Below are 15,314 nucleotides of genomic sequence, written 5' to 3'. Positions count from 1 at the left end.
ATTTCCTGGCTCACCCCTAGAACCCTTTTTAAAAATTGGCGTCACATTGGCCACCCTCTAATCTTCAGGTAATATGGACAATTTTAATGACAGGTTACATATTACAAACAGCAGATCAGCAATTTCATGCTTGAGTTCTTTGAGTACCCTTGGATGTATGCCATTTGGTCCAAGTGACTTACTACTCTAATTTGTCAATTTGTCTCAGTACATCTTCCAGGTTCACAGAGATTTCTTTCAGTTCCTCCACATCATCACCCTTGAAAACCATTTCTGGTACAGGCAGATCTCTTATATCTTCTTCCATATAGACAAAAGCAAATAATTCATTCCGTTTCTCCGCTATGACCTTGTCCCCTTTTGCTCCTTCGTGATCTAACAGTCCCACGGATTCCCTCGCAGGCTTTCTGCTTCTGATGTACCTGAAAAAGTTGTTACTGTGAGTTTTAGCCTCTGTAGCAAGTTTCTCTTCATTTCTCTTTTAGCCTTCTTTATCAATGCTTTGCATCTGGCTTGCCAGTGCTTATACTGCTTCTTATTTTCTTCATTTGGATCCTGTTTCCATTCTTTGAAGCAGAGCCGGTCTTAGCAAGTGCGGGGCCCTATGCAGACCAATTTGGTGGGGCCCCATCCTAACCCCGCCCCACCGTAGCCCCGCCCCCACCCTAGCTCCACCCCATTGATAAGATTATTCCATTTTTAGAACATTTTTTTATTTATGAAATTTCAAATAAAGACAAATGAAGCTAAACTTCTACAAAAAAACTGATTGATATAATAAGCACAATGCTATCATGAAACCTCCCCTCCCCAGAAATTATTCAGTTCAAGTCCACTACAATTAGTAGTTCCATTTCTCATAACAAAGGAGAATAAAGGAAAAATATTAAGAAAAGATTCAGTACTTTCAAATTCCCCTATTACTCTGTAACCCATATATGCAATAAAATAAAAATGAAATGAAAAGATATACAATAAAATAAAGTGATGTGTGAAATATAATGTACAATATAAAAACATAGACCACCAAGGTATTAAAATTGTTTTAAAATATATACCACAACTCTCTGACTCAAGAAGACTCCGACTCTGTCTGTCATCCATAATTGTCTGACAACACACAGAAAAAAATAAGTAAAAATAGAATGATCACAATTAATACCTTATACACCAATATACCAGCCATACAGAAAATGCAGACCGTCAACAATATGAAGCTAGCAAGGGATCATAATATCACAATTCTCATGTAGAGCCACAAAACACCCTTTTAGAGGTAGTGTGTCATGATTTAGGCTCTACACCCTTTCTGATGTTTGGTGCCACCTTAGTAAGGCCAACACACAATCTCTCCACTGCAAAACACTATACACAAACTTGTGCAAAAACACACTCATAACCATAACAAACCATAAACAGCACTAATTCCAAGGACAGGACGAGCTACAACCTTATGCGTGGCGTGGAAAGGCAACTGTAATTACATCGGGCTCTAAAACACCAGTGCACAACCTAGTGAAAAAAAAACAAAAAAGGGCTGCAAACTATAAGCTAGCAGAATACTGCACCTTCCTTGATCACACCTGAAAAACACATGAAGGCAAAATACTGAACTGGAAAGTTACCTCAAGAAGTCAGACTCAGCATGCAGCAATACTACAAAAATTGAAACTTACATGAAAAATATCACAGATGCACATTTCCAAAAACTGACATATTCCAATTAATAAATCCTGAATAAAATAGTTTTTTCTACCTTTGTTGTCTGGTGACTTTGTTTTTCTGATCATGCTGGCTCAGTACCCGATTGTGCTGCTATCTGTCCTCTTAACTCCATTTCCAGGGCTTCCTTTCCATTTATTTCTTTACTTTCCTCCTTTCTTCTTCATTTCTTGCCCTATATCAGTAAGTAAAAGCTGGGTCCTCCGCAGACTTGACTGTCCAGTGGATCCAGCTTCTGCCTATTTTCTACATCCATGTGCACTTTTTCTCCTCTCTTCCTTTTCCCTCACCTCATCTCCTTCCTCACTCTTCCCTCGCCTCCATCCATGTCCAGCATTTCTTCTCTCTCCTCCATCCATCAATGTCCAGTGACCCTCCTGTCCCCCCAGCCATCCATCTAATCTTAGCAGCCCATCCTTTTAGTTTCTTTTTAACCATTCTTCTCATTTTATTATAGTCACCATTTCGAAAATTAAATGCAGCGACAGTAGATTTCCTTTGCGGGTTCATCCCAGATAGTAGCTCAAACTTGATCATGTTATGATCACTGTTTCCCAGGGAACCCAACACCGCCACCTCTCACACTGTGCCCTGCACACCACCAAGAACCAGATCCAAAATGGCTCCTCCTCTTGTCAGTTCCTGGACCAGTTTCTCCAAGAACCAGTCATTTATTACATCTAGAAATTTTATCTCCCTGGCACTCCCTGATGTAACATTTATCCAGTCAATATTAAGGTATTTGAAAATCACCCATTATTATAGTGTTGCCCAAATTTACCAGTTTTCCTAATCTCTTTAAACATCTGTCTGTTCGTTCTGTCCCGGTGGATGGTAGTACAGCCCTACAAGAATAGTCCTTCCCTTCACACATGGAATTTCTATCCATAATGATTCTACGCTGCTATCTGTGTTCTGCAGTTTAAAATGTTGTACCTTATTCATGAGAACTATTTCTGTAGTTAAAACAATGATTTACCAGTTGGAATGGGCTATTTAAAATTTACATTAAGGTTCTTATATTCCGCAACCACCTTTTCAGTTTTGTGTGGATCACAACCAAGAGAACTTGGCAAATGCTAGGAATTTCAATTTTAAACACAAAGCAATTAATAGTAGCGTAACCCTATGGGTTAAATTTTAAAAGATTACCTGGCTCCTTCTGGATCTGGTGTGGAGACAGTGAGCAGTGCAGTGAAACTGAGTAGTCTGTGTGCATGCGCTGAGTGTTCCACATGCTGATGGAACTCTCAGGAGAATGACAAACAGCTCAGGCTGGCAGTTGGGATGGAGCTGTATTGATGAGAACATGTTACTAGGATAAGACTGGAAGAAAGTTGATGCTGGAGATCATCACTTGAAAGAAAAGGCGCCCACTGTTCAAGAGAGCCAGAGAGAGAAAACAAAGAGAACAGCTAAGTGACTGAAACTATTTAAAAAAAAGTGCACATAAGAGAAAATAGTAAAGGAAACCGGAACAATAAGTGAGAGATAACTAAAAGAAGAAGAAAAAAAAGAGTAGAGGAAAACTTACATGTTGAGATCCTTGAAGGTCTCTGGAAATCTGAAAGACAGGAGAAAAGAAAGGTTAAAGAATCTAGTGTTTTGTAAAATTGAATGTGCTTAAATGATTTATGTACCTAATATTTATACTTATCTGAAAATGCTCCCAATGTTTCTAAACTGATTTGTGTTGCAAACCTGTAATTGAAATACATATGTTAAATTTGCAAGTTGGTAAAATTTCATTAACATTTAAATATAATTCAAATAATAAAAAAATATTTTCTTTTTATTGTTAAACTCCCTGGTTGGTGTTGAGTCATTTTGGGGAAACACTGTGACATATTTGGTACCATCATTGTAATACCTTGCTCTGCCACCAGGGGGTTTATAGTTAGAAAGCACATATTTCTTAAACCAGAAAGTTTTGGACCATTTTGGGTGGCCCATAGTTGACATGGGTGGGCCCTTCCATCCTCCACCCCCCTTTTTGTCCTCCATCTCTCTGTTTCTCCTCACCCCAAATCCAGCATCTGCCCCTCCTGGCACATCTCCCATTCTCTGATCTCCCCTCCTCCCCCCCCCCCCCCCCCCACCACACACACTTCAGGACCATCGACAGTGGGAGCAACAATCATATTTGCTGCTTGTGCCAGCTCTGCAGCTTCCCTCTTCTGCATCCTGCCCTTGCTAACATCACTTCCTATTTCTTCACTGGCTGGGTGCAGCAGAAGGAAGCATGTGGGGTTGGGTCAAGCAATGAATATGAATCACGGCTGCCACCAGCAACAAATCTGAGGTGGGATAAGGGGTTCAGAGAAAGGGAGAGCTGCCAGAATGCGGGCGGAGTAGAAGCAAATGCCAGATCCAGGGGTAGAGGTGAGAGAGAAAGGGGAGCAAGGTGTCTGCCTCTGAGGTGTTTAAGGGGCCTCACTGGTCACCAGACTGAGTGGGCCTGTGCTCACCCAGGCCCACCCAAAGCTATGCCACCCATACTCTAGTTGTCAGTGCCGGCCATGCCCCTTCTCCTCCATGACCTACCCCTAACCATGCTAAGCAGCTAGCACAGAATTTTTACCATGCTGGCTGGTCTTTGCACGTGGGAACATTAGTGCAGATCAACGCTAATAGCTACCTCATACTAAAACCTGCACTAGCTGCTTACTGCAGCCTTGAAAACATCCCCCTTAATGTTTAGCACAAATGTTGTGCTAACGGGCTACATTCAAAAACCCATCTGCAACACCTCCAGCCTAACCCTTATTATACCAAATATATTTTATTGTCAACACAAGCAGAAAATACAATGGAATCAAATAGACACATTCCCAGTAAGAACAAACACATATATAACCAAATTCAAGTTGACAATTAACTTTCCCAGTTTTTTCATTTCCCCTCTCCCAAAATCTATTCCCCCTCTCCCACCCTCACCCTCCATCCCCTGGTTTAAATAGAGTCTGACCCTTTTTAAACTGATACATTTTGCAACTTGTGATGTTTGCTGGTTATAGGGCAAAACTTTAAAAACCTAATTTTTAGCAAGGTAAATCTTTTGAAAATCGGCCCCTCAATGAGACAAGCGTTAAAAAATATTTAAATGTTTTTCACCAAGAGAGTGAATCTGAAGACAGCAAGTGGGCACGTCTATGCTAATCAGTTATCACTTCAGCATTGCATCTCACTAAGGGGCCCTTTTACAAAACAGCAGTAAGCCCAATGCGGGCTTACTGCACGCTAGCCCAAACTACTGCCAGCCCAATGCGGTTGCTGGCAGTAGTTCTGGCTCAAGTGTGCACCATTTTCAGTGTGCCGTGAAAATTTTTGTAGTACAGCACTAATCTGGCAGTAATCAGTCATCACTGCGCACTGCCCGGTTACTGCTGGGTTACCACGGAAGCCCTTACCGCCACCTCGGCACCTTAGCACACAGGAAAGACCGATGTAAAGGTGGAGTAAGACCACTTTTTAGCACTGCTCTATAAAAGGATCCCGATGTTTTAAACTTATTTCATTAAATTAAAAGAGGCATTTTACTGACTGTAATCTTAGTGATTTCCGTGCTGCAGTGTTACATCTGTTTTGCTGCAAGATTTTATTTTTATATGTTTATAATAGGCTTAGTGGTGAAGTGGTTAAATATAACGGGGATAATAAATCAAAAAACTCTGTTTGGATTAGAAGAATCATTTAGGCTTCTCAAGAGGGTTTCTAAAATCTTGTCTCCAGATATCAGCCAAGTCAGAATTTTACAGTATTTGAAGGACTCGTTTTATAATAAGTTCTATAAAGTTATCTACTCCTTGTTATTTCTAATTCATCTTCATACATAACTCTATGCATCTTGGGAGTCATTTTATGAAAGATATGTGCTAAGTACACACATAAAAATGGCACATATGTGTGCATACAGAGAGAAGTGGATGTGCACAAACAAAGAGGTTATGATCATCCCGGAGGAAATATGCAGAATCATTCTAACCCCACTGCTCAAAGGGGAAAACCTCGACAGAAACACACCAAATAACTACCGTCTGTAGCTACAGTAATATCCCCACCATCACAAAATCATGGAAGCAGTAGTGGCCTACCAACTGCAAGACTACATAGACCAGCACCAACTATTAGACCTGATGCAATTAGGATTCCAACCTCTATTCAGTACCGAAACAGTACCGCCTTCTCCTAGACAAAGGCCAACAAATTTTCCTCATGCAATTGGACCTATGCGCCGCCTTTGACCTGGTCAAGTATGAAACTCTCCTAATGATGCTAGCAGAGGTGGTATAGCACAAGAAGTCATTAAATGGTTCACAGACTTCTTGAAACACAGAACCATCCAAGTTACATGGAACAATTCCGATCTCAACCCTGGTCCATGAAGCAAGGTATCCCCCAAGGTTCACCACTGTCCCCCATTCTCTTCAATTTCTACCTCTGTAACTTAGGAAACATCCTAAAACATTTTCAAATTAACTAAAACTCCTACTCAGATGATATCATTCTACTCTTCCCAATTCAAGACCCATTAACAGCATACCCACTGATGAAAAAGGTTGTCCATGTCCTATACACATGGTTCTACTCCTTCAACCTCAAAATCAACCCATACAAAACAAATATCCTATGGCTGGGCAACAGCCCCCTTGAATCTCCAAGCACTATCCCAGTCCTAGCAGGCTCAACTAAACCAATAAAAAAAGAAATTAAGATCCTGAGAATCTGGCTAGACTCACATCTGACCATGTCTGCACAGATAAACAATGAAATCAAAAAAAATCTTCTACAAACTGAAACTGCTCAGGCACATGAAACACCTCCTGGAACCCACACACTTTCAGATTGTGGTCCAAGTCAAGGTCCTCTTGGGCCTGCAAAACTATTAGGCTACAGATGTTGGACTGATCATGCCACCCCATTCTTAATAAAACTGCACTGACTCCCCCTTAAGGCAAGAGTAGACTTCAAAATACTCATCACTATCTTCAAAAACCTTCACAGACTAACACTACCATATCTACAAAGACTAACTCACATTGTTTCCAACAATGATGAAGGCTCCTTCTAAACTGGTTGTCAGGTTCTCAGGTTCAGAGCCTGCGGGGCCGGGCTCTGGAGCAAACGTGAGCCCTTGGGCTGCTGACGAGAAGCAACAGCAGCAGGCAAAACCCACCAACCAACGCTGGGCAAGCACACCAGCACCAGGCACCGCCCAGCGATCCAGAACACACGGACCGGAATCCCTCAGACTGGAGGACACAGGACTGGAACACTGGACTGGCACACACCGGACTGGAACACACACCAGACCAGAACACACTGGACTGGAGCACACCGGACTGGTCCGTACAGCTTCACCTGCACTTAGCCACTTAGCCACTGCCCCCCCCCCCCCAAGGGTTGAGCCCTTGGGTTTGAGTGGCCGGCAGGACTTACCGGATACCGGATGACACAGGGACCAGGACTGGAAACAGAAGTACTCCTAAATCCTAAACTGACCTAAGAGCTCCCAAGCCCTAAACCAGCAGAAGTGTTCCTAACAGCACACTAAGAAAAGGACTTCCTAAGCCCTATACTAACAGGAGTGCCCCTAGGCACTGACCTAACACAGGTGCTCTGAGCACCAAGCTACAGAAGCTCTACAACTCTAAACTAACTAGGGTGCTCCCACACACCAAACAACCAGAAGAGCTCCTAGCACTAAAAGGGAAGACAGGGGAGCCACCAGGGAAAAAACAGGGAAGCTAAACACAAAGCCAAAAGTGCTTCCAAAGCACCAAACACAAACAGCAAAGACTGCAATGCTCCCAACAGCACAAACACCAGAAGTACTTCTAACAGCCAAATCGGCAGTGTTCCTAACAACACCAAACCCTGAAGTACTTCTATCAGCAACAGAGCTTCCAAAGCCCTACACACAGCAATGTTTCCAAAGCACCAAGAGGGAAAAGCAGGGGAACCACAAGCAGGAAAGCTAAACACACAGTCACAAGTGCACACTGCACTAACACTAACCTGGACCTAAAGCAAGTAGCAAAAGCAAACGTTGCAAAGGCCCCGAAGGGAAGAACACCACTTCCTTATCAAGGCCCTCCCAGATGATGTCACACTCCCTAGAGCCAGTCAGACAGCACACTGAAACCCCGAGAGGCCCAACCCACACCAATGCAGCACCGTGAAGCTCTTGAAGCCAGTACACCCAAAGAGAGGTAGAGCTAACTCAGTCCACACACACACAGCTGTAGTAAAGTGAAACAATTAGAGTCGTGCTGCTGGAAGCTGCCAGCATAGAGAGAGAGAGCTAGCTCAGAAAGGACAGACAAAAGAAACAGAAGCCAGCTAAGAAGCTGACCCCCAGGAAAAAGGTAAGTTTGAGAGGGGTTCTGACCACGATCATAATACTGGTGAAGTAAAAAGAGTTAATGCAATGAAGATCATAAGATCCAGAATCCTCCCCTGAGCCTGAACAAGCCTCTTTATGCCCTCTTCCATCTGGGGGAACAGTCCCTGCATGACTTGATGCCATACCAGCTCCTGTGCCGCATCAGCTGCTGCACCATCTCCACCAGGCCCTCTGAGGGGAAGTACTGTTCCTAGCAGGGGCGTAGCCACGGGTGGGCATGGACCCACCCACTTTGAGCTCAGGCCCACCCAGCAACGGTGCAGAGTCGCAGACGCCAAAAGAATTAGACCGATCCGCCACCGGCACGCTGCAGGCCTTCTTTCCCCTCACTCCCCTTCGGACAGCGCCGCAGCAGTCTACTACAGCAAAGCTGCAGGGCACCGGGTCCGTCCTGCCCTCCATTGTCATCTTTTTCTGGCAGAGGTGTTAATTCTTCTTCTGCTGCTTATCTGCAGCAGCAGATCCGTGCGCTGCCAGTGCAGGAGGTTCAGACAGAGATGGGCAGATGACAGACGAGGATGGAATGGGTGAGCAGATGCTGGTCTGGGGCGGAGGAGAGGGTGAAAGATGAAAATGTGAGTAGGGGCAGAGGAGATGGAAGGGGAAAAAACTGTATGCATTTACAAGGGTGAGGGTGGGAAGGGCCCACCCAGGTTAACTATGGGCCCACCCAAAATGGCAGGTCTGGCTACGCCCCTGGTTCCTAGGGCAGCAGATGACAGCAGGTCACTGTTGGGAGGCAGCACCTCTAAGGGGTGGACAACATTTGGAACCCTATCCTCTGCTCCTAGGGGGCTCAGTGGAGGGGTATCCTACTGAATCAAAGGGAGAGGGTAATGAAGTATGGGAAGGGAGTGGGGGCCTCATAGCTTTTTTCTCTGTAGAAGGCCCTGGGCTTTCATAAGCTGTGGCTTCAGTTACTGTATTGCTGCACTGGTGAAGTCTTCCTTTTGTGCCCTTTATCAACTTTGTTCCTTAAAGTCTTATCTGGATGCTCCAGTTTGCACTCCCTATCTCATGCTCTAATTACTTTGTGGATTGATTATTGTAACTGTGTATATTGTATGATCAGGGTGCCAGATTTTAAATAGGCACAAAGGATACAGAATATAGTCGATAGGCTTCTTGCAGAATTCTGGAAAATTTGATCATGTTACACATTTTCTTTTTGATAACCACTAAGTGCCTGTTTCCTTTTGGATTCAGTTCAGTTTTAGGTTCTTCTTTTGGTACACAAGGTATTTTATACTGGCTTCCCAATTTATCTATCCACTCTTCTTACCTCTTATTCTTCCCCCCCTCTCTCTTCATTCTCAGAATGATAGTCTTCTCTGTTTACGTTCAGTTGCTAGAAGTAGACTTGATTCTACCAGGCAGTCTGCTTTCTAGGACCATCTCTTTGGAATACTCTACCTACTGTTCTTCAAAAAGAGCCTTCTCATAAGAAACCTAAGATGGTCATTAAGCACATTTCTTTGAGCTAGCTTTCTCTTGTAATGCAGAGCAAAGGACTCTTGGGAGTCACTGATGGGGAGAGATGATGCAACCATCTTAATTCTATAGCTTTACTTTAGTTTATTTCTTATTAGACACCAATATTCCCATTATGAGCTCATTGCAACTTACAACCAGAGGAACAGGGGGGAACGTATTAGAGAGGTTACAAGTTGAGGTTTACATTAAAGGGAGGGAGGGAGGGTTCAGATACAACTAATGAACTACATCTATTCAGTCATGGTTAATTAAGCATTTTGCAGGATGTGTTTTTCAAATAGATAAGCTTTCAGCATTTTACGGAATGTCTTAAGGTGCGATATGGTCCTTATCTGAGTTGGTAAGGTATTCCAGTATTTTGCAGTTAAGTAGGGAAGATTCAGTACGTGTATTGATTTGAATCTGATGCCTTCAGCAGAGGGGAGTAGCAGATCTAGTAGGTTGCCATCAAGTCTCCTTTTCCTGGTTTGGGTAATAGTTTCCATTGGTTTGAATATTCAGGTGAGTTACCGTGCTTAGTCAAGTGAATCATTACACAGAGTTTGAGTATCCCTCTTGCTTCTACTGGGAGCCAATGGAGCTCAGTGAGTAGAGGGGTGACTCTCTCAAATTTCGACCAGCTCTATGATTAGATTTATAAATAAGGAACAGTTCAAAATATAGTTTTTTTTTCAACTGATGAATGTTCTAGTTATAGTTAGAGACTGAGGGCCCCTTTTACCAAGCTGTGGAAAAATGGGGCCTGCGCTGGCATCAGCACATGTTTTTCGCATGCGCTAAAGTCCCCTTTTACCACAGCGGGTAAAAGGGAAGTCTCGCTTTCCTGCAGGAAATGGGCCGTGTGGCAAGTAAAGCATTGAGGTGGCAGTAAGGGCTCCCGCGCTAACCTGGTGGTAACCAGGCAGTAAACAGCACTGTCCGATTACCGCTGGGTACACTCCAGCACTACAAAAAAATATATATTTTTGTAGCGCCGGAAATGATGGCGCACTAGGGGTGGGAAGTACCGGCTGGCTGCTGTGGTAGCCCGGTGGTACTTCCTGTTTAGCAAGCGGTAAGCCATGTTGGGCTTACCCCCACTTAGTAAAAGGAGCCCTGAGTGGGTAACTTATCAACATGGGCTACTGTTAAGTCAGGTTATTTTAGCACAGGGTCTCATTACATAAAATGGGACCCTGTGCTAAAATAACCCAATATGTGGTAAAATAACCTGATTTAACAGTAGCACATTGATAACTTCCCCCTTGAATAAATATAAACATGGCTTAACATGAAACATATGGCCATAGAATGAGTGGGTGGCTGTGTAGAGAGCTGCAAATGCATGGCTGAGGATGAACAGGTGAAAGTACAGAGCTGTGTAAGAGGCAGGAATGGTCATAAAAGGCCACAGGGAAATGGCTAATGTCAAAAGCACAGGGTCACCCTAACTAGTAGGCAAGTCCAGGAAAACACCTAGGGCAGCAACGTATTGGAAGCAGCAAAAAGCATCAGCAGTCAAAGCAAAACAGTAGGTCTTAACAGCCATACAAACTCTAAGAACCATCAGCACATATTTTAAACAGCATTTTTATAAGACTTTTGTGTGATGATCATAATTACTGAGCCTAATTATCAAAATCTTTGGAGGGTTGCAGGCTAGAGGCATGAAAGTTATTTTGGGGGGGGGGGGGGGGGGGATACGGCTAAAGGGTCGCCTAGGGCACCTACTAGCCTTGCCCCGGCTCTGAAGAAGCTTCTTTTTCAAGTGAACACTGATTTCCTTTGTGGCAACAGCAAGTGTGAACAGTTATACTCATGTGGCCTTTGAAGAGGGACTTGTATATTAGAAGTTGCAGTGCATGAAAAGTGGAAGTGTGGTGAGTCACCTTGACAGGGAGAGAGGTGTTAGGATATGTATAGGATCTGCTGCCATAGCACTGGAGACCCTGTGCAAGGTGTATGGAGATCAGTTATGTAGGTGATGTGATTCTTATAAGGTAACATGGAGCTTGGCCTAAACATTTACCTATGCCTCTGCCATTTGCAGAGTTGGAGCCTCCAGATGGCCATTTCAGAGAAATATAGAGAAACAAGCAAAAAAACTAATTTCTCCAAAAATGAAATGAGCCCTAGGAAGGCTATCATCTAAGCAATTTCTCCTGTCTCCCCTCCATGTCCAGCGATTCTCATCTGCCTTCCCCTCCCATCCCATCCATGTCCAGTGATTCGCCCCAGCCCCCACCTGCCCCCCTTTTAAGCACCTGAGTTCCAGTTCAACCCCAGCCCTCACCTGCCCACCCTCTTCTCCTATAACAGCCCATCTTTCCTTCCTGCCGCCCTTCCTTTAAAACTTTTATTTTACCTGAAGTCGCAGCGGCATCAGTGAAAGTGGCAGGCTCGGCTGAAGGAAAGGCTGGAGGCGAGCCGATTACGTAGTAGCTCAGTTGCATACAGTTACGAACCCAGCCAGCCAGCCAGGGTCACAGATTGACAAATAGAGAAATATGTAGCATGACTCTAGATCAGGGGTTCCTAACCAGTGATGCCCACACCCATGAGGGATGCAGAAAATGTCAAATGGGGTACAGAGAAGGCAGAAGGGTCTTATAATCTGAGGCAATTTATTGAAACTTTCTAGACAGTGAAGGCAGTTATTAGTATTATAACTGTGTACTACTGTAATTTTAATGAAGTTAGCAGTTAGCATTTTCAGTGGCTAACATTGACATATGTAGCTGTTAGTAGTCATTAGTGGACATGTGGTTTATGAAGGGGGTGCAAGAATTTCATTGATCAGTTAAAGAGGTGCGGGATCCAAAAAGGTTTAAGAACCCCTGCTCTGAAAGGTAAAAACACCAAGGCAATAAAAATTAAAGCACTTATTTGCATGGCTGCAAAGTTTTATCAGGTCTTTCTAAATCTGTCACATAATATGCAGGCACTAGTTAAAAACCCTGAAAATCCTGGATAAGACCTTGTATCTCTGATGCTGTTTCTCTTCTATTTCTAGAAAGTTTGGTGTGGTTCCAAAGAACAAATACTAACAGTGAATAAATCACCAGCCCTATGATTAGATTTATAAATAAGGAACACTTCAAAATATAGTTTTTTCCAACTGATGAATGTCTGTCAGTGTACCACTGTTATAGACTACTATATTTGGTAATGAGCTCAGATGATTATATATTTATCTTATATAATGCTTTTGATTCAGTTATAAAAATAAAAGGCATTCTCAGCATGCTATCTCAACAGAGACCTTCCTGTTAATGGGGTATAGTGACTGCTATAACCAGCCTAAATGCAGAGGTGCCAGCTATCCCTTATTATATATACCAAGCCAAGTGGACTGCAGATGGGCAGATGGGAAAAGCCACTGCTTACCCTGGGATTGGTAGCTTGAAATGTTGCTACTTTTTGAGTTTCTGCCAGGTACTTGTGACCTGGATTGGCCACTGTTGGGAACAGGATACTGGGCTGGATGGACCATTGGTCTGACCTAGTATGGCTATTCTTATTTTCTTATGTATTCCTCTTCAAACCCTATAAGACATTGAGTGCCATAAAAGCCTATTAAGAAGGAAGTTATGTATGCAGGTATCTCTGGATATCATCTCAAATGTCTTCAAACTGTGCACAACTCTGCTGATAGGCGTCTTTCTAAAGCTCATAAGCACAGTCATATTACCCCCCCCCCCCCCCCCCCTTCCGTTGATTGCACTGGCTTCCCATTTTTTCTGAATTTCCTTTCAAACTATGTCTGGTTCACAAGGCTTACTATGTGGACTCTCTTTATTTCTAGTATCTCTGATTGTCCCTTATACTCCTTCCTGTCCCTTGAGATCTCTTGATCCCATCGTTTGGTCCTCCTGAGCCCCAAGTTTGCTCACTTTGAATCTATGAGACATTCAGCTTTTTTTTCTTTTTGAGCTCCTAAACTTTGAAGTGACCTTCTACCGTATATCCGTAGTGAATAATCATTTCCCAAATGTGAAGCTCTACTCAAAACATATTGTTTCATTCAGGTTTTGGCAATCAGGACCAGGGTTAATTTTTGTGGTCAGATGCTGGAATTGCAGATTACCTCTTTGTGTCTTTGGTATGATTGTTTTTTGCTTTCCTGGTTTTATTTGGCATTCTTTCCTTTCCTTTTAATTTGTCAGGGTCCCTTTTACCAAGCTGCGGCAAAAGGGGGCCTACGCTGACATCAGTGCGTGTTTTTTACGTACGCCGAGACCCTCTTTTACCGCAGCTGGTAAAAGGGAAGTCTCACTTTCCTGCAGGAATTGGCCAGTAAAGCACTTGCCGTGCATCCATTTCGGGGGGGGGGGGGGGAGCCCTTACTGCCATCCATTGAGGTGGCGATAAGGGCTCCCGCACTAACCCAGTGGTAACCGGGCAGCGTGCGGCACTGCCCGATTACCGCCGGGTACACTCCAGCACTACAAAAATAATTATAATTTTGTAGTGCCGGAAATGATGGCGCACTAACATAGTAACATAGTAGATGACGGCAGAAAAAGACCTGCATGGTCCATCCAGTCTGCCCAACAAGATAAACTCATGTGTATACCTTACCTTGATTTGTACTTGCCTTTTTCAGGGCACAGACCGTACAAGTCTGCCCAGCAGTATTTCCCGCCTCCCAACCACCAGGGGTGAGAAGTACCATCGGGCTGCTTCGGTAGCCCGGCAGCATTTACCGTTTAGCGAGCAGTAAGCCCACGTTGGGCTTAGTGAAAGGAGCACTTAGTTTTTACACCGCCTCAATCTACTCCTAGAATAGATGGTATAATAAGTAATTAATAAATCATAAACCATAATTTAATAAATTAATCTGACCTCAATTGTATAAACTAATAGTGTCACTAATAAAAGGAAAGATAATAGGGATATATACTGGTTTGTTTTTGGATCAATCAGTTGATTTGTTTTCAGTGGAGGAATAGCCTAGTGCTAGTACCTAAACCTTATTCTAGAGGCACCCCAGCCAGACAGGTTTTCAGGATATCCACAGTGAATGTCAAAAACAAAAGGAGGAACAAAACTTCCATAACCCACAAACTGAAGTTCAAAAGGTGGAAGACTCCAAAAGCAAGTTCAAAAATGACCAAATGTTCCAGAAAGTGCTAATAAAAAAGGGTATTTTGTTCTCCATTAAAGGCATACAGGATGCATTGACATTAATGACCCAACATAGGCAGTGTTTTGGCTCCAAGCCTTCTCCAGGGTTCCGCTATCAGCACCACAAATAAAGCAAGGGAATAGCCTTGAAACCAGTGAAAGCCCACAGCAATAGCTCCTAAAAAGTGGCATTGGATATCCTGAAAACCTGGCTGCCTGAGGTGCCTCCAGGACCAGGTTTTGGAACCACTTGCCTGGTGGTTAGAGAATTGGGCTGATAATGAGGGAAACCTGGTTGAAATCCCACAGCAACTCCTTGTGATCCTGGGCAAGTTTCTTAACCCGCCACCGCCTCATATACAAACTTAGGGATCCTTACACTAAAGTTCACTAAGTGTCATGCAGCCCAGAGGGATACAATGGTCTGTGTGGCATTTAGAATGTGCTAATTATTAGTACACCTTAGTACAAAGGACCCCATAGGAGTGGAGGAGTGGCCTAGTGGTTAGAGCACCAGTCTTGCAATCCAGAGGTGGCCACTTCAAATCCCACTGTTACTCCTTGTGATCTTGGGCAAGTCACTTAA

Source organism: Microcaecilia unicolor, chromosome 3 (assembly GCF_901765095.1).
Source record: "Microcaecilia unicolor chromosome 3, aMicUni1.1, whole genome shotgun sequence".
NCBI classification, from domain to species: domain Eukaryota; kingdom Metazoa; phylum Chordata; class Amphibia; order Gymnophiona; family Siphonopidae; genus Microcaecilia; species Microcaecilia unicolor.
Note: the sequence above shows the minus strand (reverse complement) of the source record.